This window comes from Gopherus flavomarginatus, chromosome 2 (genome assembly GCF_025201925.1).
Source record: "Gopherus flavomarginatus isolate rGopFla2 chromosome 2, rGopFla2.mat.asm, whole genome shotgun sequence".
Lineage (NCBI taxonomy): Eukaryota > Metazoa > Chordata > Testudines > Testudinidae > Gopherus > Gopherus flavomarginatus.
The window spans coordinates 232,759,618-232,783,547 of NC_066618.1; the positions used below are offsets into that span (position 1 = coordinate 232,759,618).

General features: G+C 41.6%; 2 protein-coding genes across 5 annotated transcripts in view; both read left to right on the plus strand.

Moving 5' to 3' along the window:
* Positions 1 to 23,930, plus strand: part of FAM110B (family with sequence similarity 110 member B) — a 177,795-nt gene that overhangs the window by 46,130 nt on the left and 107,735 nt on the right. The window contains exon 1 of one of the 4 annotated variants that reach the window (XM_050938905.1): positions 4,639 to 4,736. The exons of 2 other annotated variants lie outside the window; for them this stretch is intronic. The gene's annotated coding sequence lies outside the window, so the exon portion shown is untranslated. Of the gene's footprint in view, positions 1 to 4,638; positions 4,737 to 23,930 lie in introns of those variants that run through there. One more of the 4 variants, XM_050938907.1, reaches the window with a different exon arrangement.
* The window catches only part of UBXN2B (UBX domain protein 2B), a 324,811-nt gene continuing 305,604 nt past the window's right edge, over positions 4,724 to 23,930 (plus strand). Inside the window, exon 1 of the mRNA XM_050938899.1 lies at positions 4,724 to 4,736. The gene's annotated coding sequence lies outside the window, so the exon portion shown is untranslated. The remainder of the gene's footprint in view (positions 4,737 to 23,930) is intronic.

Here is a 23,930-nt window from a genome sequence, read left to right on the forward strand (position 1 = left end):
CCTTCCCCCGTACCTCAACTCTGTGCTGCAGCATGGAACCCTCTCCTGTATCCTGAATTCCTAATTTATGGCACCACCCCAGAGCTCGCGCCTCCAGCCAGAACCCTCACCCTCTGCCCCAGCCCTGATCCGCCCTCTGCCCTCCGAACCCCTTGGTCCCAGCCTGGGCACCTTCCTACACCCCAAATCCCTCAGCTCCACCCCTGATCCCGCACCTCCAGCTGGAGCCCTTCCCCCTCCCACACTCTAACCTCCTTCCACACCCTGAACTCCACATTTCTGGCCCCAGCCCAGAGCCAGTGCCCCCAGGCAGAGCTCTGACCCCTCCTGCACCCCAACCTCAATTTCGTGAGCATTCATGTCCCACCATACAATTTCTGTACCGAGATGAGGCCCTCAGACCAAAAAGTTTGTCTACCCTTGGCCTAGGTGATCTGGTGGTCCCTTCTGTTCTTAATCTCTATGATTTAGGAATCTAGCGTTATGATTCAAGATGTAATGTAATGTAGTGTTTCAAGAGAGCTTGAAAATTAGGGTCCCTAAATTTCACTGTTACTTATTAAGATGAATAGGGTAGTTAACTGGGGGTGCTGAGTACAGTGCTTGTGAGGGGCCCAGCACCTTCAGTTCCCACTGAAATTAACAGGAATGAAAGTTGGTGAGCGCTTGGCAGGATTTTGGCTTTAGAGCTAATATTTCAGGCTATTTGTCTGAAAACTGAGAAAGACAGTGCTACACTGATTAACATGCCTAAGAATATCATCATACTCAGAAGAGCTAGAAACATTCTGCATCTGTACTTTAAATGAAAGCAGAAAATATTGGCTATACCAACAGTCTACCAAATATCTTACAACTTCCATGGTGTGTGTTTCTAGTGACCCTTGAGTCCGCCAACTGTAATTCTGGTTTTTGTAATCATGGCACGTGTCCATCATTAACCGATTTCTCATTGTGCTTAGGCAGTTGAAAGATTTTAACCAGATTCAGTCACTGTTGCGTTTGCCCTGTGACCTAGAGGAGAAAGGTTCTGTGCCCATTAACAATCTTCTGAACCAACCAATTTCAGTCTCCCAATTTATATTCATAGCAGTAATTCATTTCTTATGTACTGCATCACATGACATCACTAGGAAAGTAACTCATTGCCTTGTACAAAGAACACTCTGATTCAAGAGTAGGAGGGAGGATGAACAGAGATATACATTTAGAAATACTGACTAATTGCTCCCTTGAATGGAAATGCTGACTGCTGGAGAAAATTTAGACCAGCTTTTCATAAAAGGTTTTGACACACACAGCTTCATACTGAAAAGATGAAAGTGATGGAGTGCACACAAGAAGCATTTTTTAAATTAAGTACTTCATTTTTATGCCAAGTGAGTTAATGGAAAATGTTATGGGTAGACAGAGTCAAAGAAAGTTACTAAATTTTATACGCATTGTGTGTGTATGCGGTGTAATACGTAGCATGTGTATTGTTTGTTTGGTCCCTTTGTGCGTATGCTTTATGTTAGTATTCAATTACCTGACCACATACAACTTCTCAAATACTACACAAACAAAAATACATTAGAAGTACACTATTAATATTACAACTCAAGCACTTAAAAGTTAGGGAGTGCCAGAATGAGGAGCCTAGAGAGGGAGCAACCTTCAGTCAATCTCAGTCTTCACTACTGGGATAAGTCAGCCTAAGTTATGCTACTCCAGCTAGGTGAATAATGTAGCGGGAGTCGACGTAGCTTAGGTCGACTTAGCGCGGTGTCTTCACTGTGCTGCATTGATGGGAGGTGCTCTCCCTCCCACTTACCTTCATCTTCTCAGGGACCTGGAGTACCAGTATCAACTGGAGAGCGCGCTGCTGTCGATTTAGCGAGGCTTCACTAGACCCGCTGAATCAGGGGTGGGCAAACTACTGCCCAGGGGCCGGATCTGTCCGCTCAGGGCTTTGGATCCAGCCCGCGGGATTGCCCCCCGTGGTGCCATGGGGCCCACACTGCTCTCAGAAGTGGCCAGCACCACGTCCCTGTGGCACCCAGGTGGGAGGGCAGAGGACTCTGTGCATTTCCCTTGCCTCTAGGCACTGCCTCCCACAGCTCCCATTGGCCAGGAACAGGAAACCGTGGCCAATGGGTTCTTTAGGGGAGGTACCTGGAGGTGCGGCAAGAGCAGCGCACACGGAGCCCTCTGCCCCCTATGCCCCAGGGGCTGCAGGGCTTCCAGGAGCGGCGTGGGGCCAGGGTCAGGGCAGGGAGCCTGCCCTGGCACTGGTGTGCGCCACTGCCACCCCGGAGCCACTTTAGGTAAGTGGCACCGGGCTGGAGCCCAAACCCAAACCCCTCCTGCACCCCGCCCCCAACCCCCTGCCCGGAGCCTCCTGACGTACCCCACAACCTTCCTGCACCCCAACCCACTGACCTGAGCCCCCTCCCTCAGTCTGCATCCCTCCTGCACCCCTGCCCTGAGCCCCCTCCTGCACTCTGCACGTCTCCTGCACCCCAACCTCCTTCCCTGAGCCCTCTCATGTACCCTGCACCCCTCCTCTGCCCCAATCCCTTGCCCTGAGACCTTTCCTGCACACCGCACCCCCTCCCACACCCTGCACTCCAATCCCCTGCCCCAGCCCTGCATACAATTTCCCCACACAGATGTGGCCCTCGGTCCAAAAAGTTTGCCCACCCCTGTGCTAAATCAACCCCTGCTGCATTGATTGCAGCAGCATCACTCTCCCCGTAGTGAAGACCTCAGTTCTTCCCAAACCCCCAACCCATCCCCCCATCAGCTCCTTGTCCCCAATCTTTGCCCAGCCAGTCCCAATTCTGCCCCACACCTTGCCTACTCATTAGATCTATCTCACCACCTCCTTCCCTTCACCCCACTGGTTCCCAGTCCTCCTGCCCAGCCAGTTCAAGTTTTTCTCTCCTCCCCCGCCAGTAGTCCCAGTCTCCTCCCCTGTTCCCCTCTTCTGCCCAGATTAAGGGAGCATGGGGGCATGATAAGTTTCTTGAAAGGTTTCCAGAATTTTTAACATGGGCAAAATAACTTATATTTCCCTAGTCTTGATCTCCGCAATGGCTGAACTATTTTGGCTGAAATTTTCTAGAAAAGTTCAGACCAAGGCATACATCTGGCGTGGAAATTTTAGCCCAAATAGGTGAAGTTTGGAAAAGGTATAAGTAACTGAAATCAGGGTCTTATAGTGGGAAGTGTTGGGTATCCTTAACGATAGATGGTGCTACCAGCTTTGCCTGTAATAAGGAATTTTTAAAAACCTTTGGTGATAATCTACTCACAGTTGAAGAAAAGTGATCAATTTAACCTCAGAATAGTGTCTCTTCTTCTTAGGATCAAATTCTGAATGAGGTCCATAGGATTAAAGCTTCCACAATAGTAACAATTAGAAGAAATGTACAAGACTGTAATTTCATTAAGACATCAATGGGAATTCAGTGCCAAACTGCTCTTTTTGCCTTTTGTATGTTATGCACTATGAGTCCGTTGTGTCAGGTGGTAATGAAGGTCAAACTAAAATGTAAAGTAGAACTGCCTTTCTTGAGGTTAATTCATGCAACACCACCTTCAAATAACTAACTTTTATATATGTCTTGCTTTATAAAGGTAGCTGTTAATTCCACATTAGCCAGTATGGTTAGTAATCAATCTGCTTCTGCCACTTCCATCAGTTCTGATAGTAGTTTAATGGAGAGTCCTGCATTTCCTCTCCAAACAGAATTCTTGTTATTTCATAATAATCTAGGAGTAGCGTTTGGGACAATATTAGATGGAAAGGCAGTTATGTTCCTCATGAGACTACAGGCCTTAAGGAATTGTGATTCCTGGGGTGAAATTCTGGCCCTTCTGAAGTCAATGGCATAACTCCCATTGACTTCACTGGGGCTAAGATTTCACACCACTGCCCTCTCCGGTTCCCAAAGCATCTGTTAATATAATTTCCAAATGGGGCCAGTGTTTTAATAGGTATATTTATAACTTGAAAGTGTATTTTGTTTGCTAAGGATTAGGACCCTCAACTTTGACTAGCAGGACTAGTATACTGCAACTGATTTGATGGTTTGCCTAAACCAGCGGTTGGCAACCTCTAGCACGCAGCTCGCCAGGGTAAGCACCCTGGCAGGCCGGGTTGGTTTGTTTACCTGCCGTGTCGGCAGGTTCGGCCGACCGCGGCTCCCGCTGGCACATCCCTCTACCTGCGGTGCTTCCAGCCGCCCCTGTTGGCCTGGGATGGTGAACCGTGGCTAGTGGGAGCCGCGGTCCACCAAACCTGCCGACGCGGCAGATAAACAAACTGGCCCGACCCGGCAGGGTGCTTACCCTGGCAAGCCGCGTGCCAGAGGTTGCCAACCCCTGGCCTGAACCATTGACTACCTCCTCTCCCCTCATTTTCTACCCACTCTCCTCCAAAAGAGTATCTGTATATCTTTTGTTGTCTAACATCTGTTCTCTTTTTGTTTCACCCAATGGTAAAATATATCTATTTTCAATTCATATCTAAAAATGTGGTTTCTGAGACCTATATCCATCAAACTAAATATTCTTCACTTTTGCTGTGTTTCTAGGCATTGCAAGGAATCTTCTGGAATTCCTAGGTGAAGAGAGCTGCCTAAAATAGTGATATGAAAAGTCCCTTATTCCATTTAGAAACGTGAGCCTAAGACAAGAAACTCTATGTAGTTCAGAGTGTCATAGCTGAGGCTCGGAAATCTTATATCCAGGTAAGAAATTTATTTTTGACACTCTGTATTTTAATTTTGAGCTGGCAAAAATTCCTTTTAAAGCTGAAAGACACCACCTCAGTTTCATGTTCACAAATCTACCATCCACTGAGGAGTAGCCTGCTTGAGATCTCTGTAACGTGTTGTTTTTAAAGATGCATTGAGCTTTAATTGTAGCATTTGTAACTAGTTTCTCATGTGGCCAGAAAAATATAGGAAAATTATAGTATGTCACTAACAAAAGGGGAAGAGTGAAGTTTCCATGTAGAGAATATCTGTTTACCAGTACAATAATTATTTCTTAGTACCAAATTCATTTTGGCTACTTGCTTGTAAAGGCTAAAGGATGGTAAATAAATAAGAAGTATGAACAGCAGTCCTAGAAGTTGTTCTTGTTTGGGCCCTTCTGTACTACAGCTACAAACCTCTCGGGACTCAACTAAAACACAGTTTTATTGTGTAGCATAGACAGGACTTTCACCATATTTCTGTTCTATGTTAAACGAGAACTTCATGGTGGATGGGTGGAACATACTTACCTGTAGAAGTTGACTGAAAAGCTCTGGCAACACCTGATGTGGGAGATGAAGAAATCATCTGTGCAGAACATCGAGATTAAAGGGCTGCAAACTTCAAATTTTTAAAATGACTATTGTATGATGAAATAACTTTTCTGATGGTGCACCTTTTGAATAGGAAATCACCAACTGTTTTAAAAATTCCTTTTAGAAAAATTGCAAAGATATATTTCTGCTCAGTTGTAGTTTTATTAATATTTATCATTTATATTACAGTAGTGCCCAGAAGATCCTGACCAGGGCTCATTGTGCAGGGACTATATAAACACATTCAAAGACCTAGGGTGAAATCCTGGCTCCATGAAAGTCAGTGGAAAACTTCTATTGACTTCAGTACAGCTGGGAATTCATCCAAGATCCCTGCCCTGAAGACCCTGAAAGGGTCTTTTAGTCATACCTGAGAGCAACACCTTAAACATACTCCTGCCCTCTTTGCCTCACCCTACTTCTTTCCATTTCTCGCTGCCTGTTGCCCATTCAGAGTCAGTTTCAGCCTTGCAGCTGGTTACTGGTAAGCATCGATTTGGCCGGGTTCAGGGAAGAATGTACACCATGAACAAAATACAAAACTGATTCTTATATACAGTACTGTCAAATACAGGGAAAGTGAACAAACTGAAAAAATATTTTACCCTCTAGTATTTCAGTTATGGTTACCTTAGGGCAGTGGTTCCCAAACTGGGGTTCGTGAACCCCTGGGGGGGTCACGAAATGTTGCAGGGGGTTCTCAGGGAAAAATTCCCTAATGGCGGACAGAGCTTCTCTCGGAACCCTAGGCAGCAAAGGACTAGTAGCTAAGCAGATCAAAGCAAGCGTATCTATCACACTGAGGAAATTTAAACTTCAAGACTCTTTATAAGAAATGGAAAGGGAGGTGGATATTTTTTGCTGTTTTTAAAATTAAATAGGCAGCTAGTATTGTTTTTAAAATTATTATGAAGAACAAGTTTAAGCTTTGTTGTAACGTGCGTTGTTTGCCTGGATTGCTCAAGCCCTGAATACTTGTGTAGGAGGAACTCTTTGAGTTGGCTTCTTAAATATCTTCATGCTGTTTCACATCTGATATTCCTTGATGAAACATAGGAGCCTTGTCTTATAACAGGCTTATTCAAAGTGATACAAGAGTGAGAAGAATGTTGCCATTTTCATAACGTAATAAAAATACTGTAATGATAAATAATAATTAATAGTGTGTAATAAGCATGTCATAAAAACAAAATGTATATTTCCAAGATCACTGCTTTTATAATTTATACTCAGGTAAAAGAGAAAATATCTAGAAATATTTATTTTTAGGAGGGGGTTCGTGAGACTTAACATTTTATTGAAAGGGGTTCACAGGTTGTTAAAGTTTGGGAACCACTGCTTTAGGGAATTACTGGTACCTGTGGTAAGGACAAAATTTTGAGATGGAAATGTAACGTTTGAGTGGTGGTATCCCTTTTAAATAGTATTTTAAAAGTCAAATTTTACACTATAAGAATAATGAGCAAGTAAAGGCTTCATAAAAGGTATCAAATAATTCCATAGTGGTTAGTGGATATACTTACAAGAGGTTTTTATGATTCATGTACAAAGTTTAAGGTACCATAAGCTATCAATAATTCAGGGAGTGTGTGGGATTGAAACGTGGTCTTGAACGCTATTACTATTTCCAGCAAATCAATTTGTTCCTTTTTTTGGTGGGAAAAGGGAATGCTATTACTAACTAGAAACACATGGCATGAAACGGTTGCCAAATGTTCCAGTGAAAATCAAGGGCACACTTCATAATTATGAAGATTGTGTTTGCCCTAGTTTATTTTCCCTTCACTGATGCAACTGTAACTGTTGCTGTAAATTGTATGAATAATTGATCAAGGCAACTTCATGTGTTGCCTCAAGTGATATTATGCTTATTGCTTTTCAAAACCATACTTCATTCTTTGTACCACAGCTTTACTCATGTGCTTGTGATTTTTCTGATGTTTTTTTCCCCCCAAAGGCAGTGCTGGCTTTTGTTTCAATTTCCTCCATTATTTAACTGAAAAGTTCAAAAAATCAACAACATATTGAAAAAAATAGAAAAGCGTCCATGGTCCTGGGAACAGTGCAGTATACACATCTGTTTTCACATAAGCATGAATTGCAGGCTTTACAAATATTAAACATGTGGCTCTTGCCACATACTAGCTAAAGTGTTCCGTAACTTGAGACAGTATTTAAAATGAAAACAAAACTGTATAGTTTCTTTACCATACTAATGGAAAACATTTAATTTACCTTCTAAAGCCAACCAAAAGAATGACACAATGCTGTTGAAACAGATTTATGATACCTTTTCTCCCATAGAAATCTCAACACAGGCTGAAGGTGCTGTCATGGGATCTGGCTGACTGGCTGAGCTCCAGCTGTGTTCAAAAGTAAACTTCTGTACCACAAACCAAAACTGATGACTTTGATTTCTTTAGTCATCACTTTGTTTCTGAGATATTATGGGGTGGACTTTTATTCATTGCTTTTCGCTGCTTTGTTTCTACTAAGTATGTACTGAAATTTCAGCCTAGCAAATTTAAGCCTCTTTCTGATTAAAAAAAAAGAAAATATTTATGTGACTTCAGCATTTCATGAATCAGAAGTACTCAAAATATTTAGCCATGGTGGAGGAACTAAGGAAAGCAATCTCTATTTCCACCAATTGCACTTTGATGGAGCTTCACCTTAAAATACATTTATGCAGAGGAAAAATGCCTTTGTTTTTCATCTGAAATACCAAACCTCCAATCAAGAGGAGAGTTAAGGGTCAATATGTCCTCTCTGTTCTGCAGAGGTGGCTTTAGATATGGAGGAATAGGCCTTCCTACCCATCCTTTTTTTTTTCTTTTTTCCCCTCTGCTAAACAAGATAAAATGTGGCAGTGCAATTTTTGCTAAATGCAGTTGGCTCTTACAGTATTTATCCTGCAGAAGTAAATCTAACATACCAGGTTTTCATATTAAACCATATTTTATGTCATTGTTCTGAAGACAGTGTCCTCTTCAGTGGATTTTGTTTTTAATGGTTCAGACTGAACATCTGATTGTGGACTGTTGTAGCAGGTACTTCTCTTTTGTCTCAGCCTCTTCCATAATTGGACACCTTTCCTATTTAAGGAGTGCGGGAAGGGCAGATGTTCCAAGATGAAAACCACCCTTGTGATATGTTTGTATAGCACCCATTACATTGACCTCTGATCCTTCTGCATCCCTGGCTAAAGCCTCTGTTTCACCTTTGTTCCCTACACATACACATGCCCAGTCCATTGCACCTCCAGCCTTTTATGAATGCACAGCAATCAGGAGCGGTGCCAGGGTTTCTGATGCCCTAGGCGGACGGCCATTTTGCCGCCCCCTGGGGCCCCGGTGGACCTACCACAGTAATGCTGGCGGACGGTCCGCTGCTGGAAAGGCTCCAGTGGAGCTGCCGCAGTGATGCCGGCGGGCGGTCCACTGGTCTAAAGGCTCCGGTGGACCTGCCGCAGTGATGCCGGTGGGCGGTCCACTGGAGCCTTTAGACCAGTGCACCGTCTGCTGAAATGACTGCGGCAGCTCCACCGGAGCCTTTCCAGCAGCGGACCGTCCGCCGGCATAACTGCGGTAAGTCCACCGGACCCACGTGCCACCCCCCTCGGCAAAATAGCGCCCCCCCCAAATTCTGGCGCCCTAGGCCATTGCCTAGGTCGCCTAAATGGTAGCGCCGGCCCTGACAGCAATACAAATTGGAGAGAGTCCAGAGGAGAGAAACAAAAATGGTAAAAGGTCTAGAAAACCTGACCTATGAGGAAGAGTTAAAAAAACTGGACATGTTCAGTTCAGTCTTGAGAGAAGAAGACTGAGGGGGAACCTGATAACTATCTTCAAATATGTTAAGTGCTGAAATTAAGAGGATGGTCATCCATTGTTCTCCATGTCCACTTAAGGAAGGACAAGAAGTAATGGGCTTAATCTGCAACATGGGTGATTCAGGTTAGATATTAGAAAAAATGTTTCCAGCTATCAGGATAGTTAAGCTCTGGAATAGGCTTCCAAGAGAGATTGTGGAATCCCCATCATTGGAAGTTTTTAAGAAGAGGTTAGAAAAACATCTGTCAGGGACGGTGTAGGTATACTTTGTCCTGCCTCAGTACAAGAGTCTGGATTAGATGACCTACTGAGGTCCTTTCCAGACCTACCTTTCTATGATTCTGTGATACTAACATTCACCAGAAGGAGTCTAGGACCTAGTGTCTCTTGGACCAAGGCTTATCTCTGACAAGCTGTATTATGTGTTCCAAACTTAGAAATTGACTTTCTAGCAGAGCTACTAGCTCTACTTTCTAGGCTACTTTTGCTACAGGTTTCTTCCTTGTCCTAGCCTCTCAGTGTGACCCACCAATCATAAGGGACATGGAAGGGGTAAGGAGAGGGGGATGTTTATAGAAAGCGTTATCTGGGAAGTAGACTACTGGACAGAGAGAACTTTCCTCAGGCTATTAAATGTGACAAATTGGGTCTGGATGTGTCATATAGGGGGACGGTTGGTGTGCATATTGAGGGTTTGGGGGTGGCATGGAACAAGTTTAGGTGAATTCTGGATGGAGGTTATAGGTATGCAGAAGGGCTGAGTAGTCAGGAAGTGTCTGGACACCTAAAACAGAGAGATGGTCCGAGGGTTGATAAAAGAGACTAAGCCCTCGTCCAGACTAACCCGCGGCATCGGCGGGTTAAAATCGATTGCTCGGGGATCGATATATCGCGTCTAGTCTGGACGCGGTGTATCGATCCCCGAGCGCGCTTACATCGATTCCGGAACTCCATCAATCCGAACGGAGTTCCGGAATCGACACGGAGAGCCGCGGACATCGATGCAGCGCCGTCCAGACTGGTGAGTACCTCGATTTTAGAAATTCGACTTCAGCTACGTTATTCACGTAGCTGAAGTTGCGTATCTAAAATCGATTTTAATTTCTAGTCTGGACGTGGCCTAAGTGTGATGCTAGAGAGCAGCTGTTCCCTGGAGGATAAGAGTGAAGGAGTCTGAGGAAATATAGGGCCTTGGTTCCAGGACAGGTAGCAAAGTGCTATGCTTCAGCACCTCACTGCCTGGGTTATAGGCTGTTTTGACAACAAACCCATTATCTGTCTGTTTATTTTGATACACACAAAAATAATCATCATAAATATAGTTGTATTCAAACACAGAATGAGTATGCTAATTGTTGTATTACTTTTTTTGTTTGAAAACTAGCCTGTGTCAGGTTTGGTGTGGAACTATATGAACTGAAACTCTTAAGTCTTAAAACTAACTGTTCACTTGTCCAGAGGAAATAGAGGAAAACATTAGACGTTTGGGCTGGTATTTCAAAGCGTAATTTTAAAAAAAAATGTTTCTAAGTTATACAGATTTACTTCTTGATAATCCAGTCACTGCTCTAAGAGTAAGATAATGTAAATTTGGTGATAAGCTTCTTTTATACATGTTATCTATTTGAAGTTTTGGGGAGCCTACTGTAATAGTGAGATGATTATGATTAACGTAATAATGAAGATTTACAGCACAACGACTGCCAAGCGAGCAAGACATCACCTAATGGGATTTTAGTCACCACTAAATGGTAACTGCAAATCTCAGTATAAACTTAATGATCTTCTGGGGTGTGTCTATGATACAGATAAATTGCCTTCCCGCTGACAGCATCACCTATTCAGAATGACCGGTCAGGATTTGTAAAGTTCATACAATAACCATGGGTCTTGCCCCTCTGCCTACTCCTTTGCTAATTTTTGCAGGCATTCTGCAAGAATTTTAAATAATTTGCCAAACATTCTATAGTGACTCTAAATGCACAACCTAACAGTATATGAATTGTAAACACAATTTACAACTTTGGATACAAGAATCATTTTTGTCAACCCAATATATTTTGTTCCTTTTTCATAAGGTTGATATAATGCAACCACTTTTGAATTCAGCTATAATTCAGATTCAGTTTCTTAATACCACCTGACATCTGCTTTAATGATATCTTCTGTCAGATAGGTTTTTAGTCTTAGGTTGACAAGACTTTACAAGTGATAGTTGTGTAGTTACTTTTCCCTCTCTCTCCACTGTACATCTGTACTTCACCATGGATAACTAGTATTTCATAATGTGGTCCTGACTCTATTCTGATAGTAGTTTTCACTGGATCTCTGAATATACTTGCTTCGCTTATGTTACTTGCACTGCATTTCCATATAATCTGTGAATTTGAAGATTCTTTATACCAATACTGCAAGCATTTTTCTGTAGAACACAAGACAGGCTGCAGATTGAAGGACTGGTGCTTTGGGATGGGATGCAGAAATAAAGAAATAGAAGTGTTGCTCTGAGGCAAGCCAAATTTGGCAAGATATAATTGACGAGAAGAAAGGCAAGAATTATTATGTAGAGTATAATGTAAAATTAAGTGCTCTGGTTAAGGACTGTTCAGCAGTTCCTCAGCTGCAAGTGAACTGAAAATCAGGCTGGCAAAAAGTATACTCAACGTAAAATGGCTTTCTCTATAAGCTACTATATGTGAGTGTGTCTCACCATCATAGTGCTTGAAATGTAGTTATTCTCATAGATCAAATATGAATAGATTACCATTTTTTGTTGTTGTCATTGTCCTAACTGTACCAAGCATAGCTGTCACTGTTACATTATTTCCTAGCTTTGAAACTTGGGTTTTCACTAATCTAACCTTTAAGATTAATTTTTCCTTGGACTACTATATCTGTTTACAGATATCGGAATGCAGACTTGTTGTTACTCAAGTTGAGTAAAATAAGAATAATATATTCATGCTTCACCTGTAGGTATTAGTGTAGAACTCTCCTGTCTGAGTACTGACCTGTACAATTGGATAGGTGTGCGTTATTATTTTCACTTTTCTGTGAATAATTGATGAGGCTGGGCAAATTGACGTGCCCCAATCTGGTATTGTTGCCTCATTGTATGAGGCACCATACGCACACACGACAAAAAGAAAATCTCTGTCCTGTGTGTCCAAAGCAAGCTAATGGCATTTGATGTACTAGCATGGTATGGCAAATCCTAGATTTGATATAAATAAGGATTTACCTTAAAAATAAATAGAGTTTTTGGTTTAATTGTGATGATTTAAGGCTTGGAATTCCAGAAATCTGTGCTCAGCTAATTTTTATAACTTAATCATTTGCAACAGAAGGCCTCTGCATATGATAGGACTTGCCATGTTGGATCAAACCACTGTCCATCTAGCCCAGTATGCTGTCTGCAACAATGGCTTGTACTGAATGTTTCAGAACCAGGTGAAAGAACCACACAGTAGACTATGTGAAATAATCTGCCCCTCACAGAAGGTTTCATTCTTCTATATTTTTAACGTCCCACTTTTTATTTAATTGTCTGACCCAGTGGTCCCCAACCTTTTCCGGGTGGCGGATGCCGGACGACGAGCCACCGAGGACCATGGCCGGTGGACAAACATCTGCCGAAATACTGCTGAGAAGCAGCAATGCCAAGAGGCATCGCTGCCGAAATGCCGAAGTAGTGTCATCAAGAGGTGTCACCACCAAAATGCCGCTGAAAATCAGCAGCATTTTGGCGGTGGCGCCTCTTGGTGATGCTGTTTTTCGGCGACATTTCAGCGGATGTTTGTCCACCGGCCAGTATGCGGGCGCACATAGATGTCCCGATGAGCACCATTGCGCCTGTGTGCACCGCGTTGGGGACCACTGCTCTGACCTCTTATTTTGTGTTATGTTATAGATAGAACATAAGATCCGTGATGTACCTTCTGTACATCATTCATCATTTTTTGTATTTTTTATCATGTCCCCTCTATTTGCCTTCTTTCTAAGGTAGATAATCCCACTCATTTCAGTCTTTCTCAATGTGAAAGTTTTCCCATGCCTTTAATCATTCTAGCTACCCTTCTCTGAATCCCCTGTAGTTTTAAAAGTATTACTATAATTTGTTTTCCCCTGTAAACTAAAATGTACTTGTTTCAAAAAGACAGCAAAAGCTCATAGACCATCAAAAACAAACTTGCTAAATTTCAAGAGTATGGCTATTTTTTTTAATAATAGGGGACAGCCTTAATTTTCTTAAAACTTGTAATGTTAGCGAGGAAGTTATATTGGCATATATAGGTAGATGTTTAATTTTAAATAAATTTGTTTTGAAAACACAGAGTAGGCAAGTTGTAAAGACCCAATGACTTCTGCTTTTAAAAGAGTCCTTAGTATTGATATTAAAACTTCTTCCCTTGACGGACTCTGTAGAGCAAATAATTACCTATTTATTTTGACTTGGGGATCCAGCGTGCTCCAGAAGATAAGGCACTGAACTGTGAGTGGAAACCATTCCTGCCTCTGCCACAGTCTTGCCGTGTGCCCTTGGACAGATCAGTTAACCTTTCTCCCACAGTTTCACCATCTGTAAAATGTAGATATTTTCTACACAATTCTATAAAGTTACTTTTAGATCTTTAGCTGAAAAGTGCTTTATAAATGCCAAACTTGTGCTATTTATGAGTGGATATGACATAATTTACAGTAATTGTTACTTATAATTTTGGTGTTGCTTACATACAGGATGGATAAAAAAATCAATGATGTTTTTATTTAAATTAAATATAGGTTTGTTTTTTTTAAATTAACTTTGAAATGGATGACCTATATAAAGAGTGAAATGCATTATAATCTAGTCAAATAATTTAAGTTAAATCTATAACTTTAAATTTAAATACTATATATGATTATATATAGCATTTACATAGAGTACATGTTTGCTGCCAAGTTTTAAAGGAAGACATACTAATAAATGGTGGAAGACACTGGCTAAGCATCTGGAGTCATGGTTTGTTGATGTGCTAAACCAGCTTTTTAAAGCAGTAGCCTCTTCTGCAAGTGCAGAGAGACTATTTTTTCTTCATTTCAGTCTATTCAACTGACTAGTTCAGTTCAATGACTAGTTCAAAGTTAAGAAACCAACTGGGAGCTGAAAACAGGAAAGCCTGTTTTCCTTTTCCAATTTGTACATAAAAATTCGTTATGATGAAAGGATGAGCTCTACTAGTTCTAAAATCTTGAAGGACATTGTGACAAAAAAAAAATCAGTTCATTAACTACAGATAGTACTTCTTTTGTTTTACTAATGCAGTTACCTTTCATTGCAAAACTTGTTTCTTATGTATCTGGCACTTTTAAGGTAGTTTTATTTAAAAAAAATGCTATTTTGTGCATTTTAATTGAATTTAAATTTCTATCCAAATAGGCTGACACCAATGCTCAATAAAATATTAATCCTCTAGTAAATCAGAAATGCATTAGTCACAATTTTCTAATATATTAAAAATCTAAAATTTAAAAATCTGAATAAATGTAAATTGAGCTAATAATTGCTTAAATAAATTTGCATGAATATAGCGTGTCCTCCTGATTAGCAAGAAGATGCACCAAATTAAGTATAAAAGCTATATTTAGTTGCAAATAAACATTTTAATTGTTACCAACTAATGAGACTCAACCTTTGTTTAGAAAGTAACTAAAAATATGAATACAAAACACAATTAAAATTGATTATTTAAATCAAGGTTTCTTGCTTGCTGATTTAAATAATTAAGTCAAAATGATTTAAATCACCAATTTTAAAGTCCTGTTTATGTACTGACAGTAAAAATACACAAAAGCAAAATAAAACCACCTAATACAGGGTGAGGAGTTGTTGTAAAATAATTTTGAAGGGAGGAGGATACTGATGGTTGACTTTAATGGATACCAATCAAGAGCAAAAGTGCACAATGAATGGAGTACGATTGCTGAGATAGGACTAAGATTGTGAAGACAGAAGTGGTTAAAATGAAGGGGGGCAGAAAAGACTTGTCCCAAAATGAATATGTGACAGTTCTAGTTTGCCTGTGTCTTTTGCAAAAGATTTCCATTTGTGTTTTATCAAGTAAATTAATTTTTGAACAAAACTTGGATTTATTAACTCTTTCTAAGCATTTTAAACAAAGCACAATTTTGCTAACTTTGGGCTAACATTTTAACTAGTTAGCCAGGTGGGAGATCTTTTTGTTTTCTTAAGTACTGTAGGAAAATTAAGCAAATGTCCCATAAACCTAGCCAGTTGCTTTATACTCTATACTTGCATTTGTAAGTATGCCAGAACACACTCAACGAAAAGACATACCCTTTTTTTTTTTTTTTTTTTTTTTTGTATGAATGCTTTTATTTCCTGCCTTGGACTGGGAAAGAAGAGGAACAGAGAGGTTTTGTTAAATACAGCAAAATCTAATTACAGCTTGATTTAAAGCCACATTTACACAATGGCTGAGGGGTGAGTTCACTTCCACAAAAACAAACTCAGCTGGCTCCCTACTGTGCATCAGAGAACAGTAAGATGTGTTGCCTGGAGAGCAACTGCTTCCCTCTACTGGCACTGAATTTCTTCACATTTCTGTTGCGCTTTTACTACTTGATGCAAAACAAAAACAAAAAAGAATAAAAATCCCCACTCACCCACCCAAACACATGCACATGCACACTTACTTACTTATGTGTCAGTGTGAACAATATGAAATCTCCAGAGTGAAAATTTTCCAAGTGGCTGTGGGTGAGTGGTGGAAGCCATATTCTTAAGTACATGAATGCTGTATGTTTTTTTATTTTTTTTTAATAAAATGCAGTGTTTATATTGTGAGCAGTGAAATCTTAGTATTTCATGCCTGTAAGTGAATAGAAATTTTGTGCATTCTGTCCTTGAATAGCTATTTTTCCCATTAATTCAAAACAAAATTGATAGATATATTCAATTCTCACCTTTTACAAAATTATTTTTAATTAAATGTACAGTCCTCCAAAAGATGCAGGTTAAGATCTAAACTTCCTGCTGGTATAACTTTATTGAAGCCAATGAACTTAAATGCTTATTTTTCCCCCCTGATGCTTTTACCCTTATCTGTTACTATTTTGATATGCTGCTGCCTTTTCATTGCATCCTCTCAGGATAAAGGTCTCCAGCCCAGTAATAGGAACACAGAAGTGTGAACTCCTCTCTTCCAGGACTGTATTCACTGTAGGCATTTTTTGCACTGTGAGCTTGTCTACACTTAAAACACTACATTGGCACAGCTGCACTGCTCTAACACTTCTGTGTAGACAACCTATAGTCATGGGAGAGGTTCTCCTGTCGGCATAGATAATCAACCTCCATGAGAGGTGGTACCGAAGTCAAAGGAAGAATTCTTCCATCAACCTAGCGCTGTCTGTGTGGGGACTGAGGTCAGCTTAACATTGCTGCTTAGGGGGTGTGGATTTTTCACACCCCTGACCGACATAGTTAAGCCGACCTAATTTTTCAGGCTAGACCAGGACTGAGTGTTTACACTGATGTAGCTTCACTGGTGCAAACCCCCTAGTAAACTGTGACATGGCATGCCAGAGTGAACTGTGACTTTTAGGCTGTGTCTACACTGCACATCTTACAATAGCATGGCTGCAGCCCTGATGTTGTAAGGTGCACAGTGTAGCCGTTCTTTATCGCCAGGAGAGCTCTTTGCAGTTGACAAAATAAAACCACCTCCAATGAGAGGCTGTAGCTTCGTCCCCGGGAGCACAGCTCCTGCCAACAAAGCGCTGTCCACACCAGCGGTTTCCATCATTAAAACTTTTGTCAATCAGGGGTGTGTTTTTTCACACCCAAAAGCGACAAAGATTTTAATGTAAAAAGTGTCCGTGTAGACAAAGCCTTAGATTTGATGAAAGAAAACAGGAGGAATATGTAGAGGAGGGAGAGAGTGTGGCCATGGGATTTTCTCCTTAGTCATTCAGTGGCCTGAGAACAGGAGTAGAGGAGTAGGATGGTGTGGGTAAGCCAGGGTGAGTAAAAGGGGTAGAGAATTCAAGGGAGGAAAAACAGAACTTGACAAATGAATCAATGGATGAAAGAACAGGGAGAAGGTGATGCGAGCAACACAGAGAGCAGAGGTGTTGATGGCTTGGAGATCACCTCTGCCCTCCTCCCAGTCCTTCTGTGAAGTGTGTAGTGTTAAAGGAGATGAAGTGGTAGAAGGATCAGAAGATGTGGCTGAAGAAATGCCTATTGAGTACAAAAGTGGTTCTACATTTGAAAGTCAAACAAGGAAGTGAAGATGAGAGTCAGGACATCAATGGTAATATTGAAGTCACAGGGGATTAGGGGGTGGGAAACTGATTGGAGGAAAGAGAAGAGTTGGAGGTCAAGCAGATAAAATCAAGATGAGCCACTACGAGGGAGAAAGGAGTTAAGAATTCAAGTTACTTGAAGGAGGAAAAGGAATGGGAAAGAGGAGTTTGGAAATAACTGGTGCAGAAGAAGAGGAATCATACAACACCAATGTCTTATTTCCTGGAGGCCTCAACATGATGTGTGTCTGAGAAGGAGACACCATTGTGAGGGAAGTGTTGCTGGGGAAGCTAGGTTGGAGAGGGTAGCCAGGTCTTGGTGAGTGCAAGGAGGTAGAGCAAATGAGAGCTGAAGAGGTCAGAAATGGTAGACATGTGGGAGGCATTCCAAAAAGATCAGGAATAGGGGAAGTGGCATGAAAAGAGGTGGGGACAAATGTCGGATCAGCGAGAAGAGGTGGTGACACAGGAGGATGTGACAGGAAGTTCTAACAGGCTTAAGGGAGAGCCAGGATTGAGAGATATGTTGTACACTTGCGAGAGCAAAGGTGAAAAATAATGTAAAGTTGAAAGGAGGGACCCCAAGCTCTTAGGGTTAACATCTTCGTTTAAGCTCCAGCAGTGCACTTATCACTGTTCTTATTTTTTCCCGCTCTTGAAGGATTTGTTGGCCCATTTCGCTATGATATACTGGTCTGCTACAACTGAACACTACTGATGACAAAATGAGTGGCTAGTTCGAGAGGAAGCCTAAAGAGCTCTGTGGTTCATGACAGAATGTGAAGAGTATTGTAAAATTAAACATATCACCTAGAGTTGAAACTGTGAGGGAGGGCCAACATGTCCTGCAATCATACAGAAGGGGAGATGTGCCCAATCTGTTAGTGAGCCTGCATTCCAGATCACACCAGTCCCCTGCTGGAGCCTCCACATCCAATGATTCTTGTGTTCTCAAAGAGATCCTCAGGTGAATGCCACAGGAAAAAGACAAACATTCTCTTTTCCCTCTCTACTTCACATTTTCAGGCTACCTGAAATGATCCTTCAAATCTTGGTGAAAGCCTCAAGTTTTCAAGATGCCACCCTGTTATCTGAGCCAATTGAGTCCCACAGCACTAAAACCTCTGTCCTAGTAAAGCAAAGGAAGTTAGTTTTAAACAGGGGCAAAAGGCAGCTGAGTCTGGTCCATGATCGACCCTCTTCAAACTCAAGAAGAGGAGAAAGCAAAAATTCTCTTCTCTCCCTGAAGTGAATCCCCAGGAACAGGGATAATTGTCAGACTCCCAGTTGAAAAATTCAGTCAACGATCCCTAGGAAAGACTGTTCCTTCAGGAATCATTCAAACCTGTGCTAGGCTGAAAAAGTAGTCCTCTAAACTGAGACTTCATTATTTTTCTAAGAGCTTCATAATATGAGCTGTTTGTCCTCTTACATGTGGATGGAAAACCCCAGACTAGCTGTGTGGGAATTCCTAAGTAAAGGCAGGAGATTGAATAGACCAGCCATGATGTTTTAAAAATCCTTATGGTCCCTGTACTAGACAACACAGTCTCCTGTCTTGCTAAGGAGACTATTATCCCATTGGTAGGGTATTTCTCCCCTTAGGATTCTGCCTGGAAGATGTCACCTTATGTATGAACAGTCTTTTCTCTAGAGGAGACCTGTTCGGGGGAGTGATTTGAGGGAGAGTTTACCAAATAGACTCGTAGACTTAATGGTCAGAAGAGACCATTATGATCTTCTAGTCTGACCACCTGCACAATGCAAGCCACAGAATCTCACCAGCCCACTCCTGTAACAAACCCCTGACCTGTGTCTGAGCTATTGAAGTCCTCAAATTGTGGTTTGAAGACTTCAAGGTGCAGAGAATCCTCCAGTAAGTGACCCGTGCCCTACACTGCAAAGGAAGGCGAAAAACCCCCAGGGCCTCTACCAATCTGCCCCAGAGGACAATTCCTTCCAGACCCCAAATATGACGATCAGCTAAACCCTGAGCTTATGGGCAAGACTCACCAGCCAGGCCAGGAAAGAATTCTTTGTAGTAACTCATATCCCATCCTATTTAGTGTCACATCACAGGCCATTGGGCATATTTATCGTTAATAGTCAAAGATCAATTAATAGCCAAAATTAGGTTATCTCATCATACCATCCCTTCCATAAACTCATCAAGCTTAGTCTTGAAGCCAGATATGTCTTTTGCCTCCACTGATCCCTTTGGAAGGCTATTCCACAACTTCACCCTTCTAATGGTTAGAAACCTTCATCTAATTTAAAGTCTAAACTTCCTGATGGCCAGTTTATATCCATTTGTTCTTGTGTCCATGTTGGTACTGAGCTTAAATAATTCCTCTCCCTCCCTGGTATTCATCCCTCTGATATATTTATAGAGAGCAATTATATCTCCCCTCAGCCGTCTTTTGGTTAGGCTGAACAAGCCAAGCTCTTTGAGTCTCCTTTCAGAAGACAGGTTTTCCATTCCTCGGATCATTCTAGTAGCCCTTCTTTGTACCTGTTCCAGTTTGAATTCATCCTTCTTAAACATGGAAGACCAGAACTGCACACAATATTCCAGATGAGGTCTCCCCAGTGCCTTGTATAACGGTACTAACACCTCTTTATCTCTACTGGAAATACTTCGCCTGATGCATCCCAAGACCGCATTAGCTTTTTGCATGGCCATATCACATTGGTGGCTCATTGTCATCCTGTGATCAACCAATACTCCGAGGTCTTTCTCCTTCTCTGTTACTTCCAAGTGATGCGTCCACAGTTTATAACAAAAATTCTTGTTGTTAATCCCTAAATGCATGACCTTGCACTTTTCTCTATTAAATTTCATCCTATTACTATTACTCCAGTTTACAAGGTCAACCAGATCTTCCTGTAGGATATCCCGGTCCCTCTCTATATTGGCAATACCTCCCAGCTTTGTGTCATCCGCAAATAAAGCTTTTAAGTAAACTAAAAAATCCTGAAGCATTTTTTGTGGTGGATGCATTGAAGTTTTGCAGGAGATCAGTTGCCATTCATGCAGTAGCAAGATGCCAGCTCTAGCTATTCCTTGGATGGGCCATGCACCAAATAATCAAACGCTGGACTTTGTAAAAATTGCCAGAGGACAGCTTTTAATTAAAGTTGTAGAGAAGGATATCCCAAAACATTCAGTGAAGGAGGGACACTTTTGTCAGGTCAAATCCCTTCTAGGCCTCATTTCTGCACATTGTTTCACACATTCAGAACTTCATTAAGTCAGTGCACCTCTTCCTGGATGGAAACAATTTGCAGAATTAGGTCCTTAGATAATATAATCATTTTCTTCCCTTCCAACCAGAAGCAGTGCATGAAGGATTCAGGATAGCATAAGGTAATTAGCAATAAATCACAAGCATTCACAGCCCACTGTGGATTTTCCTACACCAAACTGGTTAGCTACTGACAAGGTTCCATGTGGCAATAGCCAGATGCTTCTTCGTGTGGGGGTGGGGAACTCTAGTGTTGGTAGTCTGGCACTGCAGCCTGTTGTGAGCTTGACAGACTTTCAGCAAAGTGGTATTCCTGAAGTTGTGTGGGTGCTGGGTGGTGTTGGTGACCTGTGATATACAGGAGGTCAGATGATCCAATGGTTCCTCAGACCTTAAACTCTATGATGACCTTGTAAACTGGAGTAATAGTAATAGGATGAAATCTAATAGTGAATAGTGCAAGGTCATGCACTTAGGGATTAATAATAAGAATTTTAGATATACATTGGGGACACATCAGTTGAAAGCAACAGAGGAGGAGAAGGACCTTGGAGTATTGGTTGATCACAGGATGACTATGAACCGCCAATGTGATATGGCCATTAAAAAGGCTAATGTGGTTTTAGGATGCATCAGATGAGGTATTTCCAGCAAAGATAAGGAGGTGTTAGTACTGTTACATAAGGCACTGGTGAGACCTCATCTGGAATACTGTGTGCAGTTCTGGTCTCCCATGTTTAAGAAGGATGAATTCAGACTGGAACAGGTTCAGAGACGGGCTACTAGGATGATCCGAGGAATGGAAAACCTGCCTTATGATAGGAGACTCAAAGAGCTTGGCTTATTTAGGCTAGCCAAAAGAAGGCTGAGGGGGGATATGCTTGCTCTCTATAAATATATCAGAGGGATTAATATTAGGGAGGGAGAGGAATTATTTAAGCTTAGTACCAGTGTAGGCACAAGAACAAATGGGTATAAACTGGACACTAGGAAGTTTAGACTTGAAATTAGATGAAGGTTTCTAACCATTAGAGGAGTGAAGTTCTGTAACAGCCTTCCAAGGGGAGTAGTGGGGGCAAAAGATATATCTGGCTTTAAGACTAAGCTTGATAAGTTTATGGAAGGGATGGTATGATGGGATAGCTTAATTTTGGCAATTGATCTTTGTTTATCAGCAGATAAGTATGCCCAGTGGTTTGTGATAGGATGTTGGATGGGATGGGATCTGAGTTACTGCAGAGAATTCTTTTCTGAATGCTGGCTGATGAGTCTTGCCCACATGCTCAGGGTTTAGCTGATCGCCATATTTGGGGTCGGGAAGGAATTTTCCACCGGGGCAGATTGGCAGAGGCTCTCGAGGTTTTTCGCCTTCCTCTGCAGCGTGGGGCATGGGTCACTTGCTGGTGGATTCTCTGCAGCTTGATGTCTTCAAACCACAATTTGAAGACTTCAGTTACTCGGACATAGGTTAGGTGTTTGTTATAGAAGTGGATGGGTAGGGTTCTGTGGCCTGCTTTGTGCAGGAGTTCAGACTAGATGATCATGTTGGTCCCTTCTGACTCTAAAGTCTATGAGTCTATGCTCTTAAGTTTTTCAGCCTCTGCTGGTCATCTCGGGTCTGCATCGTTATCTTATCCTACCAATCAGTGCTGATCAGGTGGGCCCAAATGTGGCACTCCACTGAGTGCCGCTACTCAAGGAAACTCTCCTCTTCCTTCTCTAAGGGTAGCTGTGTGAAATCATGCGAATTATGATCAGGATCATCTTGGTTGCATTGTTTCCTCCATGCTTCTTGGCAGCTCTTTGAAAATTATTCTGGCTAGTGAGAACACAAATGAGCTATAGAATACAGTAGATAGTGTCATGGGACTTGGACTTTGAGTCCCACAGTTTCACTTGGTTCTAGCAGGCATCCCATAATCTGCTGCAAATGTTACCCAACTACATAAAGCCTAGTAGCGGCATTTGGCACTATGGAATACCCACTCATATTGCAAGCCTTTAAAGCAATACTGTGCTACAATTTGCAGACACCACGTTTTGCAAGTGAAGTAGCTTAAATCAGTATATGATCAGCAATGCGGACTCTCAATTTCAGATTAGTTATATTGGTGCAACTTTTTCATATAGACGAGGGTTAACTCTACTTATTTGCATTCATGATACCAGTGTGTTTTTCTGAATCCTTTTCCTACTAGCAGAGATTGAGATGAAAAAAATTGTTCACTTTTAAAAAATGTCCGTAAATAAATACAAGGAGATAGGACCTTTCCTCCATTACTAAAAACTGTGTAGCAGAGCAGAATTGTGTCTTCCTATCCCCAGGATCCAAGGATGCTAGCTAGACAATATGTCCAGTGTATAAATCATACCACTGCCAGAGAGGCTGTTCCCTTCCATGAGATATTATCAGGAATTTGTTCCTATTACATGTGTGATATCCATACGAATTGGGGAAGTCAAAGTGCAGGATGGAAATTTCAGCCTTGATTGTCTAGGATAGGATAGGATTTGAACCATAGAAAGATGTGACTCTGCAGAGTTGACTAAATAGAAATACTATTTCACTACCTACAGAAGGAGATTATTGCAGCCAACATCAGTCAGTTGGATTCAGTTGCTCATTGAAGGCATAGTTCAGTTTAAGGCTCTTGGAACACAACAATTTTATGCTTGAGTTCCTTCAGAACTCTCGGATTAAAACCGTCTGGTTCTGGTGACTTACTACTCTTTAATTTATCAGTTTGTTCCCAAACGTCCTTTACTGACTCAATCTGGAACAGTTCCTCAGATTTGTCACCTGAAAAGAATGGCTTACATGTGGGGAATCTCCCTCCTCTGCAAGTGAAGACTGATGCCGAGAATTCTTCATTTCCTTCCCTGCAATCGCCATGTCTTCCTTGAGTTGTCTGCCTGTGATGTGATTGAATGGGACACTCTTTTTGGACTTTCTCTTCAGTTTCTACCTGTACTTTATCAACTTGCATCTCTTCATGAGGTATAAAGTAATATTAATAAATCCTCCTCTAAGGGATGTAAAATTAACCAATCCTCCCCTACAGGATGTCTCTATCTGAATCATGTGCTCTCTGCATCTGTCAGCTTTCCCCCAGTGCTAAGTTTAAAAACTCCTCTACAACCTTCTTAATTTTACATGCCAGCAATCTGGTTCCATTCTGGCTTAGCTGGAGCCCATCCTTG